This window comes from Aricia agestis, chromosome 12 (assembly GCF_905147365.1).
Source record: "Aricia agestis chromosome 12, ilAriAges1.1, whole genome shotgun sequence".
NCBI classification, from domain to species: Eukaryota; Metazoa; Arthropoda; class Insecta; order Lepidoptera; family Lycaenidae; genus Aricia; species Aricia agestis.
The window spans coordinates 4,715,896-4,734,558 of NC_056417.1; the positions used below are offsets into that span (position 1 = coordinate 4,715,896).

Here is an 18,663-nt window from a genome sequence, read left to right on the forward strand (position 1 = left end):
TAATTGGAATCTCGGAATCGGCTCCAACGATTATCATGAAATTTAGTATATAGGGGGTTTCGGGGGCGATAAATCGATCTAGCTAGGAATCATTTCTAGAAAATGTCATTGTCATCGGATACCGAGCAAAGCTCGGTTAAACAGCTAGTAATAATTACACGTGAGTGGAATTTTACTATATATTATTATTATCTCAAATTTTAAATAGTATCACAGATGGTTTTAACAATTTAATTAATTTCAGTTTTCAGCACGTTAAATTCGTAACATGCTCTCATGTTTTAATTAGTAAAGTTTGCTACTATTGTAATTTAACAACAATTCATTACGGCAATATCTCGTAATGTTTAATGTCATTATTGAAATGAAATTAATAATTTTGACAGCGATAAGGGTAGCCATTATCCGTTTGTGGTGTACCGCGTCATTTCTCATTGTGCTGTAAGTTGTAACCAATCATTTACCATACGATGAGAACTATTGATTTTAGGGCCTATATAATAATAATAATATTTATGGACGCTTCACACCACGTCAGTCTGGCCTCGTGGTAAGTACTTACCTGAAGGACTTGTGTTACAGGTACCAGACAACGGAAATATATTTAATACTTTTTTTACTATAGTCTATACGTATATTTAAAAATGTTATTATAATATAATATATAAATTATGATACTCATATATTTTAATACACATCCTTGACCCAGAAACTTTTAAAAACGTTTTGTTCCGTCGGCAGGATTCGAACCCGCGACCCCCGGCTTGAGCTACCAACAGCCCACCAACTGAGCCACAGAGGTCGTCGGCTATGCCTAAACCTTAGAAGTTAGACCTGAATTTTGATATTAGATACGCTGTATAGGCCGTGGACCAGGGGGCAGCGGCCTAGGGCAAATTTCGTTCATGGAGCGGCGGAAATAAAGTGGCCTACACTCATAAAAAATATAAATCCGGCGCACTGGTCTAAAGGGTAAAGCGACTTTGTCACAGTATAGCAATATGTCATATTGCTATACTCTGACTTTGCACTGAATATATCCTTTTACACGCAGATCTATTTTTTAATTTAATTTTTTTTTCTGTCTTAACTTCTTTACAAAGTATTTTATACTTATCGTAAACGCTTGCTTAAATCACGTAATTTAAAAGTTGAAATTGTACCAGATCTTAAAAGTCTGCATAATATTTCTCTATTATAAATTATAATGCGGCGCGTTCTGTATAGATATCTCGGCGAGATATGACACAGAGATTGAGTGACAAGACCCGCATCCGGCGCCTATCTCGCCAAGGTCGAAATCGATAGAAATGTCGTTTATTTTTCATGCTTTGTGCCGTTGGAGTATTGTAGAGTGTAAAGCTGTAAAAGCGGCTTGGCGAAGCCACGTTGCGTCGTCGGATTGGAATTACGCATCTGCGTTTCGTGCGACAACACAATGCACTAAATTTTTACAGCAGCGCGTTCACTCTTCTTTTGTCTATAGGCAATACTTTCTATTTTGATGCGTAAATAATAATATTTTAATTTGCAACAAGTTTTCCACGTGCAGCAGACGAAAAAAATCCGTACTCTATTAGAAAATGCTGTCATCCCTTCTTAATAATAATAATGATCAAAAATGTGTTTATACAGGGTGTAACAAAACTAAGTGATTATACTTTAGGGTGTGTATGTGTTCCTTATAGAGAGTTCACTGTGAAAGTAGCAGCGCTGAAAGACCAATTTTTTTTCACTTTTGTATGGGAAAACTCATGACACGCGGGCGCTTGCCCATACAAATCACAAAAAAACATTTGCTCTTTCAGCACTGCCACTTTTACATTAAACTCTATACAGGCTGCAATTAAACCTTCTTGCCAAATTTTTTCCAGGGCTTAGGTATCATTAGGAGAGTACATTTAACCAAAAAAACTTGGGTGCTATTTTTTTTTATCTAACGATTTTTTACCTCTACCACAGTATAGCAATATTAGTCCCTATGTCATATTGCTATACTGTTATGTTATGTTTTCACAGTACGTAACTAATTCTGATAAAGTACGTACACCGATTTTCGTTTAAACGTGCCAAATGCCAACTATGATCAGTGATCACGCATATTATCGGTTTTCAGGAATTCGCTATAAATACATTTATTGCCTTCTATATTATATTTACTCGATGCTATTTGTGAACTCGTAAACTTAGTTCAAAATTCAAATATGATTTTATAAAGCCACCTTAAGTGCAATATTCTAATTTTGTACTAGATTTATACATTCAAAATAAACTTACTAAAATAATAACAGTACCAGTACGGCGCCACTTGATTCTGTTACTCTGTAACAATCATATTATTTCAGTTACAGGATAGTTTATATTACTTGCATATTTACTATAATTATATATCTATATGTATAAAAATGGATTTTCAATTGTGTTAGTAACGCTAAAGCTCGAAAACGGCTGAACGGATTGGTCTGATTTTAGTCTTAAAATATTCGTAGAAGTCCAGGGAAGGTTTTTAAGTGACACGAAGTTCACGCGGATAGCTAGTTATTTATAATTATTATTCTTTTGTGTGCCTAATCATAATAATATTATTAAAATAATATAGTTATTACTTTTTAAAAAATTTCAAGTGGTGATAAATCTTGAAAAAAAACGTATTCGTGCGATAAAACAACGTATGTGTAAACAGCGGGACGAAACGTTTTGTATGAAAAGATTTACATTTCCAAATGGTCCCTCTGTTCAAACTATTCATCATGGTGGCCATGTTTCCTATGGGATATGTCATACATCGAGCACAATTATGGGATTCACCTTGTATCTGTACCGATTGCCCATAATCTGGGTTTTTGGGTCAAGATCGAAATGAAACTGAAATTCGCTACGTGAAACGGTATTAGTATTAAATATTAATGACTTGAATATGTGCCGAATTGCGGGGTTTATGTAAGACTAAAACTACAGTATAATCTTTATCTAAACTATATGGAGAGAGAAGGTTTGTTGGTTTTGGATTGATATTGACGAAATTGGGAATATACATAGAGCAGATTCCGAGGAATCAGGAAAGACACCTCAAAGGCGAGAAAATGTATTGTAAACGTGGGTACTATATCTACTGTAATTTACAGTAAATCCAACGACTATTTTGTTTTAGGCTATATTATTTAATCACACATGAGTAGCCGAAACCTAAGAATTGTTGTTGTTTTTAATTCGTTATCTAAATATAATATAATATAAATATAAAATATATAACTCTAAGACGACTGACTGACTGACATAGTGATCTATCAACGCACAGCCCAAACCACTGGACGGATCGGGTTGAAATTTGGCAAGCGGGTAGATGTTATGACGTAGGCATCCGTTAAGAAAGGATTGTGATCCATTCTACCCCCAAAGAGATAAAAGATTTCATGAAGCTTTGTCGATTTTAAACCGATCGGGGTGAGACTTTGATTATTAATAATATTTCTTAATGCAAAAGCGGGCAAAATTTATAATATATTATAATATTTAAAGGGTAAAAAAATAACGTTTGTTGTATGGGGCCCCCTTAAATATGGGGGCACCATACAACAAACGTTATTTTTTGGTCTTTTTGGCTCGTAATCCGTAATCCTCAATTATAAGGTACTTCAATATTAAATAACAAAATTTAAAAAAAAAATTATTAATTTAAAATTAATCCCATTTAAAAAATAAAAATGTTCCCTATTTGCGCTCTATAACGGTACGGAACCCTTGGTGCGCGAGTCCGACTCGCACTTGACCGATTTTATTACACTCCTCTTGTATAAGAACGTAGTTTTACAATATTAGGTATATTTGTAATCAAGTATAGTTGTAATCAAGTATTTCCCAAGCATAATAAATATAATATTAAGTATTAAAAAATCTTAATAGTCTACATTGTAGACTATTAAGATTTTTTGTAGACTCTACACCATTGTTAACTTATTTTTCCAATGTAAAAATTGCGTTCGCTAAAGTGTATTTTATAGTTTGATTTTACGAGGCATTCAATTCAGAAGGAATACCTTTAATAGAGGAAAAATTAAGTGGAAATATTTTCCCAGCTTTTAAATTTTTATTATAATGGCAACAATAAAAAATAATGCCGAGAACGCGGCCGGCTGTTGCTCTCGTTTTAAATTTGGGTTAAAAATATAAAGTTACTTTTTTTCTAATTTTTCGTACAAATATTTAATCATTATTAAACGATAATAATTGGGCTTAGCAGGTTTAAAAATTGGATAAAGATTTTATTCTGGCGCGGTTACTTTTATTTTCTAATTCCTCTTCTACAATTAATTTCCTTTTTCTTTCTTATATTGTTAGAGAAACTATAATAGAACTAAAGAGGTAACAACGCCCAAACCGCTGAACTGATTTTGTTGAAATTGGTATTGTGATATAATTTGATTCCGGAGAAAGGTCATATTATTATGATAGTTTTTATCCCGAAAAATGTACAGTTCCCGCACAATAAGCGAACTTTGACGTAACAGAGGTGCGGGCATCATCTAATGTTATAAATTATAATACTTAAGCATTTGACTGTTTTCGTAATAATACGGAGGCCATATAACATTTTTTTTATTACTATTAAGCTAATTTTTGTGAGTAGCTTAATTTTGATAAGACGAACAACATTTTTATCTGCGAAAAATCTCGAAAGTGGTAGCTAACAGAGATAGAAAGGATTTCATACTTTGACTTGATGGTCCTAAAATATAGACTGATTTATTTGTAGGACAGTGTTACTACTTTTAAATTATAATATGACTATTAATCTATCAATATACAAAAAAATCAGCTCGTTAGATTTCCGTTATAGGGTTCTGTAATCCACAAAACTTGGTTGACTATACTGGACCCTTAAACGGAACCCTAATAAGCTATACTATATTTTGTGTAGACGAAGTCAAGCCAATAATCTCCATCATGAAACATTATCTCGGCAAACATTTTTGTGACTAATCCATATTTTGATTGATAGATTACGTTCAGACATAAGCTGAGCACGACTTGTGATATAATATTTGAAAATGGTTAACGGCTGCCACTCCGTTGATCCAAAATTCGTTTAACGCGCAAAAAACGGAAAAAATATCCTTTGTCCTTTGCCGGAACACCAAGTACTTGCATACCAAATCCCATCAAAATCGGTTTAGCGGTTTAGGCGTATAGAGGTAACAGTGATAGAATTTAGCGTATATTTTAAAATTTACAAATGTCATGGATAATAATATGAAATTTGGGGAACAATTAGCCAATCAGCGACCTTGAGGTATGCGCGTAAAAACGTTCCCGTATCGATCATCTGATTGGTGTAGGTATATTGACGTTTATATACCCACTTGCCGTCTATACTATATGACATGCACAGAAGCCTTCACACGATAATGGAGAAGGCGGTTGACGAAGTGTTCTTACATTGAGTAATAGGGGTGGGGAAGGGTTCCTAAATTTTGTAACGTCACAATATCTCTAATTTGGTACCTATTATAATTGTTGTCTAATGATCTAACCGGCCACGGCGTTAGAACTAAACTGGGGCCTGAGGCTGAACAGGCGGACACATTTTCGCATTTACAATATTAGTATGTATTCGCCAAGTCATTTCCCGCGATCCCAAACTATTTCAATAAATATTTCGAGTAACCTTTACAAATGAAATATATCAGAGCAAGCCAATTTCTCCGTCATTTGTCGTGAGAATGGCGTCCTAAACCATTCCATGAACTATTGAGTAATCCCCCGCTGTAAGTGAATATATTTTTCCGATCCCACAACCCCAAACCTGTCCGCCTGTAAGGAATGGTCTCATAACGCCTCCTCTACAATATTTCGATTTGTAGGATGATAAAAAGCACCGATTTATTCGATAAAAAGAGAAAGTGGTGTAAGTTTTCAAGATATTGTGTATTAAAATATACAATGTTAATTCATGTAGTTTTATTTGCAATAATATTTACAAAGTAACATAACAACAATAACTCCATGGTAACGTCTATGGGTGACACAATAGTTCACAGATAATGTAAAGTTAGGTAAGATAATAATATATGACAGCCCTCCGCCGCTATTCTCGAATTCCTGGAGCAGGCAAAAGCTGCTCTACATGCCGGCGCCAGACTGTTCCTGAATCTGTTTGGACCTCATAATGCAGTTGGCCCAGACGTCGTAAGATCGTTCCAAAGGCCCATCTCTGGGAGCCGTAGGCCCTGACTTGGACCCGGTCGCCTGGTGTGAACATCTTAACTGTGGGCATGTCGATGCTGGCTCTCGAAGTAGTCTGCGGTATTTTGCGAAACATAGCGTGAAGGGAAGTTCGAATGTCACGGCCAAACATTAGCTGGTACGGACTTTGTCCCTCGCTGTTGGGGGTGCGTCTCAGACGCGTCTTGACCGTCACTAGCTTACTTAGTAAGTCGCCTTCCTCCCCCTCCATTGCACGTATTGCCTTTTTAATGGTCTGTACGTAGCGTTCGGCTTGCCCGTTTGTGGCCGGATGGTAAGGAGCTGACGTTTTATGTACTATTCCGCATTTATCCATGAAATCCGTAAATTCTGCTGATACAAATTGACGTCCGTTATCTGACACAAGTGTATATGGGATTCCAAAGATGGAAAATAATTCCCTTAGTTTCTTAATACACCAGGAACTTGTGGTATTTTTTGTTGGTAGTATTTCAACCCATTTTGTAAATGCGTCCACGATTATTAAGAGCTGTTGGCCTTGAATCGGTCCGGCAAAATCGATGTGCAGCCTTTGCCACGGCCCCGTCGGTTGCTCCCAATGATGTAGTGGGGCCTTAGGGGGTTCGTTTTGTTGTAAACGGCACGCCCTACATGACTTTACTTTCTGTTCGATGTCTCTATCGATATTTCTCCAATAAACGTGGCTGCGAGCTAGAGCCTTCATTTTGACTATACCACTGTGCCCGGCATGGAGTTCGTCTAGTACTTGCTCTCGTAGGTTTTGTGGTATAACGACTCGAGTTCCCTTGAGGATACAGTCATCCTGAAGCGTGAATTCATTGTCATTGAAACCTATTGCGCGTAAGGATCTGCCATTTTGTAGGGCCTCTCGCAAGGTATTTAGTTCCTCATCATTCCGCGTTTCCCGGACAATGGTCATTGGATTGATGTCTAAAACGTTGATTTGAGCGCGTTGATAGATGCAATGCTGGTCTTCGTAGGTTTCGTGCACTGTTTCCACAGGGAATCTAGATAGGTAGTCCGCGTTACCATGTTGAGGTAGGCTTGGGTAATGTCCAAAGTGCAGAAGAATTTACCTCCGTTCATTTCAGCGAATATGTCCTCGATAATAGGTATAGGGTATTGTTCGTCCTTTATTACCTTGTTTAGGGTTACCTTGTAGTCGGCACATAGGCGGATACTGCCGTTTGGTTTCACGACGGGGACGATCGGTGTGCCCCAATCCGAATGATCTATTTTAGTGATCACTCCTTCTCTGCTAAGTCGATCTATTTCCTTATCAACCTTGTCTTTTAAGGCGTAAGGAATTCTTCGAGGTTTAATAAAAATAGGTTGGACATCTTCCTTTAGGTTCAAATGGGCTTTGTAGTTAGGTATCATTCCTAAATCAGATTTAAATACCGTATTCGAGTATTCCTCTATAAGCTTCTCTAGTTTAGGTGTGGCTGTGTGTATTGCTCGCATATCTGCCAGATTGATTGAAATTTCCTTCATCCAACTTCTACCAAAAATAGGGTCTACGTCTTGATTAATAATGTATAGTTTTCCCTTGAAACATTGATGTTTGTAGGAGCATTTGACGTAAGTCACTCCGACTGGCTTGAAAATTTCTCCTGTGTATGTTCTGAATTTCATGTCTGTTTTGAAAATTCTCGTTTTAATTTTTAATTCATTGTACAGCTTAAGTGAAATCGAGGACAAGGTAGCTCCAGTGTCAAATTCCATGTTAACCTGTGTATTTTCAATTTTAATAGGAATCATGTATTTTTCGGAAATTTCGCTTTTAATAAGATTAATGTCACACAAGCTCTCTTCACTACTCGTAGTGTGTTCCATTTGGTGTGTCGGTGGTGTTCTTTGAAGGCAGACGCGTGCCAGATGCCCTTTCTTATTGCATTTTGAACAGGTAATTTTTAGGGCACTGCACTCATTTGACTGGTGGTCTTCCTTTCCGCAACGGTAGCATTTCCCCCTTAAGTCTCTTATTGTGATTGGTGATCTGCGTTTCATATTTATTTTTGTCGAAGTAGTTGGCCGAAGTTGTCTTCTTGTAGATGTTACAGCGTTCGTGTTCCATGCTCTATTTAAGTCCTGCGATATGTTTTTATTCTCATCTTTCCCCATTTCCATTGCTGAGGCTATCTGAATTAGCTTTGCAAATGGTGGCGTGTCTCTTTCTTGAAGAATTTTTGTTCTGATGTCGCTATCTCTTAAGCCACGAATAAACTGCAGTGATAGAAAGCTTTCTAATGTAGATTTCTTGCAGTTATGACATTTGAATTCACAATTAAGTGACAGTCTCTTCAATTCTGCAGCGTATATGGCAATAGTTTCATCCTCTTGTTGTTGCCGGGAGATAAAACGATGTTGTAATGCCCACATGCTAGGTTTAGGGTCTATATAGTCGTCTAATAAATCTGTTAGTTCCTTAAAATTCATGTTGATTGGTTCTTCCGGAGAGCATAGGTCGTAGAGTTTCTGGTGAAGTATAGGAGGTAATGCCGAGAGTAACGTGTACACTTTGAATTTCGCATCTGTGATATTGTTCAACAGAAAGTATACAGCTAGGCGCTGAGTGAAATTCTTGAAAGTTTCGTTTTCTTGTAGCGCTTGGAAGTTTATTTTCGGTTTAGATTCTGCTGGGCTGTTGGTAGCCAATTGTGGATTCGACATTGATTGTGTAAGGGTTTGTTCACTTTGATCAGGCATATTTAGCAATATGGTTTTTAATAGTGTAAATTTTTCTTCAATTTCGTACCTGATTTCCATTTCGTTATCAAATTCGTCATCTGCAATTTCCGATTCTATTTTCAGTTGTACTTCTTTGAATGACTGTAGACTTTCTTGTAGGGACTGCAGTCTTGTTTGTATTTCCGCGTGAGTTAGAGTTTCGTTCGAGTTTACGTAATTTTCTAGTTTTGTAAGTTGAGCGCGTGTAGTAGCGCGTATTCTTCTCCATTTCTTTGTATATTGTGTATTAAAATATACAATGTTAATTCATGTAGTTTTATTTGCAATAATATTTACAAAGTAACATAACAACAATAACTCCATGGTAACGTCTATGGGTGACACAATAGTTCACAGATAATGTAAAGTTAGGTAAGATAATAATATATGACAGTTTTCAAGAAGTAATGAAAAAATCTGTAGATATTATCTTGCAAGAATTTTTTAAGCAGGCAAAATATTTTCGTTAACTATAATAATTATGCTTCTAAATACTAATGGAAAATGATTTGTTGAATGATTGATTATTTGGTCGATTATATTGAACCTAATCAACCTAAGATATAACTATTAAATACATCATAACTTAAATGAATAAGAGAGTAGGTCCGCCATCTTTTATTAGGACTATCTCTCTCTCTCTATCTACAGGGTGCAACAAACCAAAGTAATAAAAATAATACTTCGGGGTGTATATGAGTCCTCTGTATATAGGTGACTGTGAAATTATCAGCATGTGCAAATTCATGACGCGGTGCGCTTGCTCGTACAAAAATGTTACTCTTTCAGCGAGGCTACTTTCACAGTAAACCCAATATACGGGACGCATACCTACCCACAAGTACACTTTGTTTTGTTACACCCTGTATATTTCGCTTTTGAATAATTACGGACTTATCAAAATATGTCCTTTCTAACGCACAAGCTTCCTCACGTATAAAATACTGAATTAAGCATCATGTAGCGAGACCATAAAAACGGTCTCTTATGTTACTATGTGAGGATTTTTCGGTATTTCCAACGGAATTCAGCCCGTGATTCAGGTGAATAATGTTTTGTTATCTCCAGGCGATGTTTTAAGCCCTAAAGTGAAATAGGGGTGGGACGCTCTATCGTAGAGAATATGTTTTTGTTATTTTACAGTAAACGCTTGGAATTCACTTTTTGGTATGAGTTAAATATGTAGTAGGGAATTCAAAATATTACGAGTACATCCATGCTATTAGTCTTAATACAAAAATATGCCTACCAGTTATTACTAAACGGCTTAACCACTACATAGATTTTAATGAAATTCGGTATTACTTTGTGTTCCGGGGTATGCTACAGGATAGTTAATCCCTAGATTAGATTAAAATATGTTGTAACTGCTGACTAACAGCTGATTTAAACTGAAATCCACTATGGAGGTTTTGCAGACATTGTATTCTGATACTTTAGGATATTTTATATTCTATCATAATGTACAGTTCCCGGTTGATTAACGAATACATTGTTGTGCCCAATTTAGAGTATTATTATAAAATAAAATAACATTAAGGGGGTGTTTCACTACTTGACAGATAGAGTATGAAGTATGTGTCAAATAAGTTGTGGATAGCCTATCCGGCACTTTATCAGGAAGTCGTGAAACAGGCACTTAGTGAAGGGCAGTAGTAAAACTATGGATGTCGATGTTTTCAAATTTAGCCTGCAATTGCACACGGTTCGCGGGTTTTAATTCGCTTGTTTGGGCAACGCAATTACAAAAACTCGAGGCACCTGATGCAGGCACTCGTCATAATTGACACGAGTAACTAACTCACTTCACTTTCAACAATAATTGAGCTCTTTGTATTTTAAAAACGAAAAATATGGTTTGTGTTGATTAAAGAGAAAGATACACAATGACAAATTAGATTGCCGATTTTGATCCTACTGATTTTGATCCTACTTCCATCATGATCCGTACTAATTAAAATTGAAAGTGTGTCTGTCTGTCTGTTATCTCTTCACGCCCAAACGCTAAACCGAATGGGCACTGTCCAAAAAAAATCACATGTACATTTTTTTTTCGTTAAAATAGAGTAATCTAAAAATATAAATTAAATAATTTTGAAATTCATTAGCTAGTTTTTTTTTTTTCAATGAATTTTTAAAGTTTCGATTTGACGTCATCATCGGCGGCCAATTGACCTCTGCAGTATGTTTTAAATTTCCTTTCCATCTTATTTATAATGGCTGGTTCGTCAAATGCAAGTTCTCATTATGTGAAAGCGAGCGAAAAGTTCGAAACGTAATGTTGGTCGAATTTATTGCTAATTTAACGCCATTGAAGGTCCAACAAAGGTTAAACATATTTGTTCAAAAATATAAGTAACTAATGGGTATTTTTTCGTTTATATAACAGAAAAACGATTACTGACCTTATTCGTCGAAATGTTTTTGTAATGAGCAAAATTAAAAAAAAATTGACTATCCCCATTTCCTAAAATTTGGTACTTTGAGTCCCGGGATAAAATAGGATACTTTTTATGTCCACTACGCAGATGGTTGGTTGGCGTATAAGACAAAATATATTTTTACGTAACAGACAAACAGACTCGTATTTTCATTTCTTTAAGACTCCTGCATTCTACATTGTTCCTAGCTGAAATAGAGACACTATTTCACAGCTCACTAAATGTTTGACGAAAATAAATCGAGTGTAATATTATAAATTTTGTATAATTTTAAAATATCAAATTCCTAAAAAACACTAAACAGCAAATTAATGTAGTTTTATTTGCAATAATATTTACAAAGTAACATAACAACAATAACTCCATGGTAACGTCTATGGGTGACACAATAGTTCACAGATAATGTAAAGTTAGGTAAGATAATAATATATGACAGTTTTCAAGAAGTAATGAAAAAATCTGTAGATATTATCTTGCAAGAATTTTTTAAGCAGGCAAAATATTTTCGTTAACTATAATAATTATGCTTCTAAATACTAATGGAAAATGATTTGTTGAATGATTGATTATTTGGTCGATTATATTGAACCTAATCAACCTAAGATATAACTATTAAATACATCATAACTTAAATGAATAAGAGAGTAGGTCCGCCATCTTTTATTAGGACTATCTCTCTCTCTCTATCTACAGGGTGCAACAAACCAAAGTAATAAAAATAATACTTCGGGGTGTATATGAGTCCTCTGTATATAGGTGACTGTGAAATTATCAGCATGTGCAAATTCATGACGCGGTGCGCTTGCTCGTACAAAAATGTTACTCTTTCAGCGAGGCTACTTTCACAGTAAACCCAATATACGGGACGCATACCTACCCACAAGTACACTTTGTTTTGTTACACCCTGTATATTTCGCTTTTGAATAATTACGGACTTATCAAAATATGTCCTTTCTAACGCACAAGCTTCCTCACGTATAAAATACTGAATTAAGCATCATGTAGCGAGACCATAAAAACGGTCTCTTATGTTACTATGTGAGGATTTTTCGGTATTTCCAACGGAATTCAGCCCGTGATTCAGGTGAATAATGTTTTGTTATCTCCAGGCGATGTTTTAAGCCCTAAAGTGAAATAGGGGTGGGACGCTCTATCGTAGAGAATATGTTTTTGTTATTTTACAGTAAACGCTTGGAATTCACTTTTTGGTATGAGTTAAATATGTAGTAGGGAATTCAAAATATTACGAGTACATCCATGCTATTAGTCTTAATACAAAAATATGCCTACCAGTTATTACTAAACGGCTTAACCACTACATAGATTTTAATGAAATTCGGTATTACTTTGTGTTCCGGGGTATGCTACAGGATAGTTAATCCCTAGATTAGATTAAAATATGTTGTAACTGCTGACTAACAGCTGATTTAAACTGAAATCCACTATGGAGGTTTTGCAGACATTGTATTCTGATACTTTAGGATATTTTATATTCTATCATAATGTACAGTTCCCGGTTGATTAACGAATACATTGTTGTGCCCAATTTAGAGTATTATTATAAAATAAAATAACATTAAGGGGGTGTTTCACTACTTGACAGATAGAGTATGAAGTATGTGTCAAATAAGTTGTGGATAGCCTATCCGGCACTTTATCAGGAAGTCGTGAAACAGGCACTTAGTGAAGGGCAGTAGTAAAACTATGGATGTCGATGTTTTCAAATTTAGCCTGCAATTGCACACGGTTCGCGGGTTTTAATTCGCTTGTTTGGGCAACGCAATTACAAAAACTCGAGGCACCTGATGCAGGCACTCGTCATAATTGACACGAGTAACTAACTCACTTCACTTTCAACAATAATTGAGCTCTTTGTATTTTAAAAACGAAAAAATATGGTTTGTGTTGATTAAAGAGAAAGATACACAATGACAAATTAGATTGCCGATTTTGATCCTACTGATTTTGATCCTACTTCCATCATGATCCGTACTAATTAAAATTGAAAGTGTGTCTGTCTGTCTGTTATCTCTTCACGCCCAAACGCTAAACCGAATGGGCACTGTCCAAAAAAAATCACATGTACATTTTTTTTTCGTTAAAATAGAGTAATCTAAAAATATAAATTAAATAATTTTGAAATTCATTAGCTAGTTTTTTTTTTTTCAATGAATTTTTAAAGTTTCGATTTGACGTCATCATCGGCGGCCAATTGACCTCTGCAGTATGTTTTAAATTTCCTTTCCATCTTATTTATAATGGCTGGTTCGTCAAATGCAAGTTCTCATTATGTGAAAGCGAGCGAAAAGTTCGAAACGTAATGTTGGTCGAATTTATTGCTAATTTAACGCCATTGAAGGTCCAACAAAGGTTAAACATATTTGTTCAAAAATATAAGTAACTAATGGGTATTTTTTCGTTTATATAACAGAAAAACGATTACTGACCTTATTCGTCGAAATGTTTTTGTAATGAGCAAAATTAAAAAAAAATTGACTATCCCCATTTCCTAAAATTTGGTACTTTGAGTCCCGGGATAAAATAGGATACTTTTTATGTCCACTACGCAGATGGTTGGTTGGCGTATAAGACAAAATATATTTTTACGTAACAGACAAACAGACTCGTATTTTCATTTCTTTAAGACTCCTGCATTCTACATTGTTCCTAGCTGAAATAGAGACACTATTTCACAGCTCACTAAATGTTTGACGAAAATAAATCGAGTGTAATATTATAAATTTTGTATAATTTTAAAATATCAAATTCCTAAAAAACACTAAACAGCAAATATAGGTAATAAATACGATTGAAAATATTAACAACTGTATTTTTTCATAGAAATTCTGAACTAAAGCACAAAATAAATGGTGTTAACAGTTTCAGAGCAAGAACATTTTCTATAGGGTAGTTTTCGGGTAGTTCCCGAACCGGTGGTAGGCAACGTAGTTTCTTCGTTCGACTTTCAAAAAGTGTATCATGATACCCATTTTGAATAAAAAGATATTTTATTTATTTATTTATATTCTGTTATACAGAATGTCCCAAACATAAGTAATGATGCTTTAGGATGTGCTCATGTCCCTTATAATACAGATGTAGTTCATTATGAAAGTAATTATCATCATTGAAATAGACATTTTTTATACAGTATAGGCAAATGAGGTAGAGACATACAAATAAAAGTTATAAGTAAGTATTTCAGCGCTACTACTTTCACAGTGAACTCTATAATATTTTTTTTATGAAATAAGGGGGGCAAACGAGCAAACGGTTCACCTGATGGAAAGCAACTTCCGTCGCCCATGGACACTCGCAGCATCAGAAGAGCTGCAGGTGCGTTGCCGGCCTTTTAAGAGGGAATAGGGTAATAGGGGAGGGTAGGGAAGGGTATTATAAGGTATAAGGGTAGGGGATTGGGCCTCCGGTAAACTCACTCACTCGGCGAAACACAGCGCAAGCGCTGTTTCACGCCGGTTTTCTGTGAGAACGTGGTATTTCTCCTTAATATAAAGGACACATGCACGTCCTAAAGTATTATATACTTAATAATATAATAGCTCCCATACCGGTGACGGTGGCCGGTTTCATTGAAACCAGGCCAGCTACGCAGGAGTAATTTTATAGTGCCCAAGTGTGTGCGCAGTACACAAGAGCACTCTCTATTCCTTTACTCTCATAACCCAGTGGGACGGAAGACCGACACGACCGGCGAGAGATTTTTTACATGCCCATCCGACGCATGGATCATCTTACTTGTCAGACAATCAGGTGATCAGCCTGCACTGTCCTAACCAAACTTGGAAATAACATGTTTCCAACGCGGGAATCGAACCCACTACCTCCGAGTCAAGAGCCGCGCTCTATAAACCTAGACCACGGAGGCGTTAAAGTATTAACACTTAGTTTTGTTACACCCTGTATAGTGTATAACTATTCAGTGTATACTCGTAAGAGTATACACTGAATAGTTATACACTATAGCATTTATAGCTATGAACCACTGTTCAAAGTTTTTTACACCAGTATGTTATGCTGGTATAATATTGACTTCCTAGTTCGCTATTCACGTACCCACTTCAATTATGCTTCGCTTTACTCATAAACTAATTTGAGTACTGGTAGTGATGGCTAAAATTATATCGATAAAAAATTTGAAACTTAAACTTTATATTTAAGATTTGACATGATTAAAAATTTTGTAAGCTTTCTGTCTACTGTCTATAAAACGTTATCATTATGTAGAAGTCTTATCAACTCAGAAAATTGTACAATAAGATAAGAGAGATCGCAGACCACATACTTTTTGTTCCGCGCCATGCCGACTGTATGGGCGCCGCAGACTCGATCGCACAAAAAGTATGTCGTCTGCGATCTCCCTAAATTGTAAATCAGCAAGCACTTTATTGTTAAATTGAAAATTAAAATCAAATGCCTTTCAAAACGGTGCAGCGGTTCAAGCGGTGAACGACCATTTCAAAACGGTGCAGGTATTTTATCAAAACATCGATATATTCACATCCCTATCGTACGGTAGTGTATCAAATATAAATTACTAACACAGATGTATGGTAAACCGAAATGGCTAATGGACAAGTTGATAACTAAAAGCTACCTCTACGTCATTGTGTCCATGGCACTGATTTGATAGTACAGTGGGCTGCGTATATCCCAAATTAATCTGTAATTCTGGATGATAATAAAGAATCCATACTAATATATCACATTGCGAAAGTGTGTCTATCTGTCTGTCCATCTGTCCGTCTGTCTGTTACCTCTTCACGCCCAAACCGTCGAACCGATTTTACTGGGTTTGGAGATCCTTCAAGGCCCGGGAAAGGACATAGGATACTTTTTATCCCGGAAAATTGTACGATTTGCAACGGAGTAGGATATATTATATTCCCCTCCCCTACTATAATATATTATAGTAGGGGAGGGGAAGGTTGAGTTGCAGTAAGTTCTATCATACCCACAACTCTGCCTTAAGCGATGAGTGGCGCACCATGGGGTTTTAGTGTAGTCCCATATACCCCAGCCGATATCCCCAATTTGCCGTTGATGCGTAAAGCATTTCCCCATGTTAAAAAAAGGGGAGGAGAAGATGCTAATTTTGTAGTCACTCGAGCGTCATGGAGACCTAGTAGGTTTATTATATTAGGTAAAACTGTTAAAAAAATAATAAGAGGGTTTTTTATTTTAGCGGTGGGTTCAGAAACTGCAGCCATTTTAAAGTTCTGAAAAAGAAAATATATATCCAGAAAATTGCTTATTTAGGTTATTTATAAATATATTTTAGACAACAAGGACTAAATCATTTAGTTGAGTGCAAAATAAAATATCTGCGAAGCTTATAATACGGAATACGAAATGTCGGAAGCCTATACAAGCTTAATCTGACGTGCTCTAGCTTGTCCCGAAATGCCCTATCCCCTCCCCAACTATTACTGTTAATGTGTGCAAAAATGTTTTCAGACCAAAGACAGCACCAGCGTAGACAGTAAACAAAAAGTTTTGTTCGACATTTGAGAATGTTTCTGCCAATATTCTGTTAAGACGTGTGCAACATGTCGATATTTTGTCGGATTATCAACGGCATGTACTATACTCCACTCGGGCTAACTTGTCGCTAGCAGTCATTGACTCCCTGTCAAAAACTTGTAATTTTCCATATAAACCGCGATTGACAATGAAGTGTCAGATATTGTCAATCGTGGTTTTATATGGAAAATGACAAGTTTTTGACAGGGAGTCAATGACCTCTAGCGACAAGTTAGCCCGAGTGGAGTATAGTAGCGCGTTCAAAAGATGCTACGATACAAAAAGTTGGTTAGACTCAGTGTATTCATAGCAAAGATAAGTTAAAAAAAATGTGTTCGAAGTTTATAATTTTGATTGCAATATATCCGGTGGACTTTGTATCTATTTCTTCCTAATTAATAAAAAAAATTCCTTCACAAATATTTCAAGAGTAAAATAAGCCAAATCGGTTCCATCGCTTTTCTAGTTTAAGCGAGACTAACTATAAATTTAAAATTCATTTTTATATAAACAGATATTTCTATCCAACTGTACTATAATATTCAAGTACTTCAATATATTTTAGCGATGAACATTGAACATACCAAACCTAATTCATTTACCGACAGAAATAAACGCATTGTGATCGAATATACATCCAAAAAGTAGGCCAAAAATATATTGCCTAGTTATTTGAAAATAGACCTTTCAAATTAAATAAAACTAGATAACGCGTCAAAATAAATTTATCACGCGGTACCGTACATTTTCTGGGATAGGGGAGGGTAGGTATGGGAAGGGAAGGGAGTAGGGGAGAGTAGGGAAGGGAATAGGGTAGGGGATTGGGCCTCCGGTAAACTCACTCACTCGGCGAAACACTGCGCAAGCGCTGTTTCGCGCCGGTTTTCTGTGAGAACGTGGTATTTCTCCGGTCGAGCCGGCCCATTCGTGCCGAAACATGGCTCTCCCACGTCATTTCTCAAAAGTTCTGCTCATAATATTGATTAACCCGTAAAACCGCTTCTGTGAATAATTGAGCATCTCGAAGACCAAAGAGAATATTTTACTCTTACCGTTCCTTTTGTGGGAATTATTAATAAATGCAATTACTAACTATTATATTATATTTGTTATTCCTTTTGTTTTCACGAGCGCGCATGATAATGGACGTACCGCAATTTTATGTTCGTTCCTTTTTGAATTATACATTTATTGTGTTTTTAATTAAGCCGATTATACACCTGCATGACATTTCAAGTTGTACAGAATATAAAGGAGAGTGTGAATTTTGGTTCCTGCCTCTCATAACTCAGGATTTAACAGCTTTGACTAAGGTTTCTAGTTACGGTTTAATAAAGCAGTAACAATTTTCAAATCTTCACACCTAACGTTTTTCTATACATCTATGCCGCAATATTGTATGACAAATTAGTTTTAAACCCATGCAAAACATTTTCCTATACTTATTTAGAATTTATTATGTAATAATTTTTTTCTTTCTTTTCAGATAATAGTGACTGTGGTCGGCTCACAAGTGAAAGTACCATCAAAGTTACGTTTAAGTTAAGAGGTTTAGTGACAGTGAACTAATGACAAGAATAGTAATTGGTAAGTGAAGACTTAACTCTATACTTTTTAAGTTTTAGTACCTATAGGTACTAGGTATCTAGTAAAGAAATCAGTCAGACATAATATTATTATGTATATTTTAACAATGTAATATCAAAGTGTATTATTTATATCTAA

At 35.7% G+C, this 18,663-nt stretch overlaps 1 protein-coding gene across 1 annotated transcript in view; it reads left to right on the top strand.

The window, feature by feature from the left end:
* The window catches only part of LOC121732229 (voltage-dependent T-type calcium channel subunit alpha-1G), a 181,590-nt gene that overhangs the window by 15,818 nt on the left and 147,109 nt on the right, over nt 1-18,663 (top strand). Inside the window, exon 2 of the mRNA XM_042122044.1 lies at nt 18,425-18,525. The gene's annotated coding sequence lies outside the window, so the exon portion shown is untranslated. The remainder of the gene's footprint in view (nt 1-18,424; nt 18,526-18,663) is intronic.